The sequence below is a fragment of the Eutrema salsugineum genome, unplaced genomic scaffold, assembly GCF_000478725.1.
Source record: "Eutrema salsugineum unplaced genomic scaffold, Eutsalg1_0 scaffold_8, whole genome shotgun sequence".
In the NCBI taxonomy this organism is placed as follows: domain Eukaryota; kingdom Viridiplantae; phylum Streptophyta; class Magnoliopsida; order Brassicales; family Brassicaceae; genus Eutrema; species Eutrema salsugineum.
In genome coordinates, this window is record NW_006256414.1 from 5122747 (window position 1) to 5128322 (window position 5576).

A 5576-nucleotide genomic window follows, 5' to 3' on the forward strand; every position below is an offset into this window, starting at 1 on the left:
CATTTTATAAGAGAATGTGTTGAAAATGGGCAAGTAGAGGTCGAACACATTCCATGTAATGAGCAAAAGGCAGACATATTGACTAAGGCATTAGGAAGGATCAAGTTCAAAGAGATGAGAGATCTCATGGGAGTTCAGAGTGTGCTTGATGAAGACTTCAAGCTTAAAGGGGAGAATGTTGACTTAAGCTTGAAGTTAACATTCTAGAAGCAAGCTTATATGTTTCCTATTAGAATAAGGAATATCTTAGGAGTTATCTAATGATTTGTTAGGAGTTATCTAAAAAGGAAATCATGTTTCTATTAAGAAAAGAAAATAAGTTATTATATAAGAAGATGTCAAAATTGTGACATAACTTATGAGTTTGTGTTTGAGAGCTTAAGTTTTGAGTTATTTTCTTAAGCTAATAAAGACGTTCTTAGTAAACTTTGATTTCTATAGTCAAAAAAAAAATGCATAGCATTTATAGCAACCAAGTCCTATTTTATGTGATCATTCATAAGTTAAAAAAAAAACTTTACGTCCTTTAAATAACTACAAAATAAACAAATATCAATCTACGGAAAGTGTAAAGCCTCGGCGTTTAGGAGAATCGGCGCGTGAGAGAGCTAACTACATTTCTTAGAAATTCTGGTTTCTCAAAACCGCCATGCTGGACTGGTTCGGGGTTTTTTTTTTGCTGTCAGACGCCGTCGTTTAACGGTCTTGGTCGTGACGTGGGCATCATGATTTTTCTTAGGTTTAATTGGCTGTTTAAGTTAGGTTGTTGAACGACCGATCATGTGCACAAGCCCAAAAGATCGTGGAATGAACAAAAAAGAAAAACCAATTGTTGACACACTACAGTATGTTGACCCAATACGAATTAACAACGTAGATTAGCTATTTTCTTTTCTTTTTTTTTGTTCTTTGAACATGGTTTTTCTTGTCTTTAATCGGTAAACAATTAATATGTTATTGTCAAAAAATACGTTAATCTAGATGAAAATGTTGAATAATGGGGTCATTGGAGTGTCACAAACTATGTTGACCCGACCGAGTATTGGACTTATGGGCCTAACCTGGGCTATTATTCCGTAATGACTCGAATTTATATAAGAGTGTAGAGACGTATTTGCATTGCCTTCATTGATTTCATGTTGTGTTTAAGTGTGTTACCGATTTTTTTCTGTGGAAATGAAGTTTTTGGTCGATGTGAAGCATGGATTATGCTTGTAAACTCGATCTATACGTAGCCCAAAATGCAGTTGAGGAAGTACCACACACTTGAAATAGAACAGTCTATATGATTTTGACAAGAGAATAATTTGGATTGACCTTCTTAGCCACAGAGTTTATTCTTGCTGGTATTCAATCTCAAGTGGTGTTTTATTATTGAAGATGTTGAGAGTTTATGACTTTTTTTTTGCTTAATTAATTTTTTCACGTAAACTCGCTGAGGTCCTTCTTGAAAGATGCAGAGTTGAATTAACGATTTTGACTTTATTGCTAATTGTTTTTATTATGGTAAATAGTTTTAGTATATCTTGCAGATAAATCTTAGGAATAAATTATGTTATTTAAAAAAAATGAGTTTTCATATGATTTCTCGCGTAGATTGAAGACTTTGTATATATAACCTGAGAAAATCTTCTGACTTTGAAACTCATAAACAAATGTACTGAAATCTACTGATTATTCATTCATATATATAAACTACTAAAATGTTGTAAAATAGATTTATGTTCATGATACCAAAATTTAGTTACTATAGTCAAATTTACGAAGTTCAAAATGTTGTGCCCGTCCAAATTTCAATTTTACAAATTAATTCAAATGGAGATAAAAAAATGATATGAAAAATTCAGGCCAGTGAATAGCTCTCTCCTTAGATAATGATGGATAACACTGTAAAACGCTGTAGTTGTGAACTGAAGATGCATGAGCTTCCTTGTGTTAACTACGGCTTTCGTTATAGTTCCAAAACGGCTGTCTGAAAAATACCAAACATCACCGCCAATGGGAGCCAATAAAATATTGATAATACACATACAATTAAAGGATTTAAGAGAGACGTTTTAGCTTCGTTACTATGAGCTAGTATCGTAGGTGTAGTTATGGACTTAATTTGCTTTTTTCAATTCCAACATGCACGCTACCCATCTCAAACGTTTACGTCTTTGGCTTCTTGGCTCATACACAGAAACCCTTATAGTATCTCTATATATATCTTCGAGAATCTTTATGAAGTATCTCACTTATTCTTAAACATCTCTTCTCTGTCTCTATCTCACTTATTCTTAAACCTCTCTTCTTTGTCTCTATCTCTTCCACTCTTGTCGAAAATGGGAGGAAGTAAGAAGCATGTTGTCCCTAAAACGTCTTCTTCTCTTGCTATTGTCGAAACTAATTCTCACGAAAACAAAGTTGTCCCCATTGAAGCACCGATTGTGTCTTCTTACAATGATCGGATCAGGCCGTTGCTTGACACTGTGGACAGGCTGAGGAACCTGAATGTGATGAGAGAAGGGATCCAGCGTCCCACCATTGTTGTGTCGAGACAGTCTCGGGAAGTCGAAGTGTTCTCGAGTCCTTGGCAGGAATCAGTTTGCCTCGTGGGCAAGAATCTGCACTAGGGTTCCTCTTGTGATGAGACTCCAGAGAAGTTCTAGCCCTGAACCTGAGATCTGGCTGGAGTATGGTGACAAAGTTGTTCCTACTGACGAGGAACACATAGCTGAAGCTATCTGTGCTGCAACTGATGTGATCGCTGGTATGTCCTGTCTCTCTTTTCTCTCTCATTCAGTGTTAAGTGTATTTTTCTGCTGTAAACCTGCAAGAGAGATTACTGTGATGAGACCTTAATCTGAAACATAGATATTTTATAAGAAGTTATCTACTTACCATACAAGTATCTGATTCTAGATGTGTACAATATAACTGAATAAAATTGTTATAGGTGTTATTTGATTCTGGAACTACTAGTTTAGTCATTATTGATCTGATATTTTTCATACTCTTAGACTACTTTTACTATTTGATGAAACTTAGATTTTTCGTGTTTGACACTAACCAGTCCTGTGGAAGAGAGATTACTGTGAATGAGACCTTTACCTGAAACATTGATATTATAAATGAGTAATTTACTTACAATAGAAGTCCATGAAAATTTGTACATATACCTAAAAACCATTGCCTAGAAGTATTATATGATTTTGGTACTCCTATTTTGGTCTTCATTCATCTTACATTTTTCATGATGCTACTTTACTATATGATGAAACGCGTGTTTTGAGACTAAATATTTTTTGATTCGTAATTACAAAATAACTGTGCTGCAGGATCCGGAAAAGGGGTCTCAGACACTCCCTTGACTCTACATGTGAAGAAAGCTGGTGCTCCCGATCTTACCATGGTCGATCTTCCCGGAATAACTCGTGTTCCAGTGAATGGACAGCCGGAAAACATCTATGAGCAGATCTCAGGGATGATTATGAAGTACATTGAGCCTCAAGAATCAATCATCCTCAATGTGCTATCAGCTACGGTCGACTTCACCACCTGCGAATCAATTCGAATGTCTAGACAAGTTGACAAAACCGGTGAACGGACTCTGGCCGTTGTCACAAAGGCTGACATGGCTCCTGAAGGTCTACTTCAGAAAGTCACTGCAGATGATGTGAGTATTGGACTTGGTTACGTCTGCGTCAGAAACCGCATAGGAGAAGAGACATACGAAGAAGCTAGGCTCCAGGAACAGTTACTTTTCAAGACTCATCCAATGCTATGCTTGATTGATGATGACATTGTGGGCATCCCTGTGTTAGCACAGAAGCTAATGCTTATCCAGGCAACAATGATTTCTCGCTGTTTGCCTGAGATTGTCCGCAAGATCAATCAGAAGATGGAAACCGCTGTCCTCGAGCTGAACAAACTGCCAATTGTAATGGCTTCTACAGGGGAAGCATTGATGGCGTTGATGGACATCATTGGTTCTGCAAAGGAATCTCTTCTAAGAATCCTTGTTCAAGGAGATTTCTCAGAGTTCCCTGATGATCACAACATGCACTGCACTGCTCGTTTGGCTGATATGTTAAGCCAATTCTCAGATGATCTACAAGCAAAGCTAGCGGATGTGACTGAGTTCTTGATGGATGAGATCAAGGTTCTTGACGAATGCAAATGTGTTGGATTGCCCAATTTCATCCCGAGATCAGCATTCTTGGCTATTCTTTCACAGCATGTGGATGATATACATGTCAAGCCAGTTGATTTCATCAAGAAGATATGGGACTACATCGAAGTTGTTCTCTCAAGTGTCATCACAAAGTATTCTGAAAACTTCCCACAAATCCAATCTTCAGTCAAAAGAGCCGGTCGAAACCTCATCTGCAAGATAAAGGAACAATCCGTGGAAAGAGTGATTGAGATTGTTGAGATGGAGAAGCTTACGGATTACACATGTAACCCTGAGTACATGACGTCTTGGACGGAGAAGACAAGAGCACAACAAAGCTTCATCGATGCTGTTCTGATCAATAGAACAAAATCTGATTACTTCTCTTTAGCTGGATTCGGGAATGTGAAGATTTCGCATCTGCGAAAGTATCACGCTCATTTGCTTCAACAGGCGTTCGACATGAAGATGAGGATCACATCCTATTGGACTATCGTTCTGAGGAGGATCGTGGACAACCTCGCGCTGTATCTTCAGTTATCTGTGAAGTATCTCGTGAACAGTCAGTTTCAGAAGGATATCGTGGCGGAACTGGTGGATCCCAGAAGCGGCGGAGGAGTTGAGAGGATGCTGCAGGAGTCGCCGTCGGTGGCGAACAAGAGGGAGAAGCTTAAGAACAGTATCAAGCTTCTTAAGGAGTCCAAGGATGCTGTGGCCGCCATTGTTGATCAGAATTCTGGGTACGGAGATCGCTGATTGATTGATTTTGCTGCTTCTAGCTTTGGTGAAGTCGGGTAATTTCGTGTTCGTGTTTGTGTCGGGTCGGGTTCTCTGATGGGGTTTTATGGATTTGGGCTTGGTCCTTATTGTGTTTTTCTTTCGGATTATTTTTCGGCTATTATGGTGACGGTATGTTGTGTTGCTTTTTATGCATCTTTTTATGTGGTGACGGTATGTTGTGTTGCTTTTTGAAATGAATTAGATGTTTAGCCTGCGACTTGCGCAGACCAAAAAGTTTCATTGAAACTTGAAATAAAATTTTATGTCATAAATAAAAAAATAATTAGATCAAGAATTTGATACATACAAAATTAAAATAAATCTAATCTATGAAAGTAATCATTGTCTAACTTTAAAAACTTTAAAATCAATATTAATAAGTGTATGAAATCATTAAACACAAACTAAAATAAGATTAATATGAATTATTCATCTTTTTCTTTTTTATCTTTTAATTTTTTTTTCTCTATCATTTTCTTCTTTCTTTCTTTTTTTTGTTTTTTTGTTTTTTTTTTCTTCTTTATTTTCTATGTCTTTTTTTAATTTTTATTCTACTGGTTTTTCTTTTTCATGTCTTCTTCTTCTTCTCCACATCTTTTCCTTTTTCCTCTCATACATCTTTTGATTTTTCTCTCCAGGT

General features: G+C 36.9%; 1 pseudogene; it reads left to right on the forward strand.

Moving 5' to 3' along the window:
* The first annotated feature begins 2107 nt into the window (after nucleotides 1-2107).
* On the forward strand, nucleotides 2108-5043 carry LOC18010185 (annotated as a pseudogene).
* Nucleotides 5044-5576: the final 533 nt, after the last annotated feature.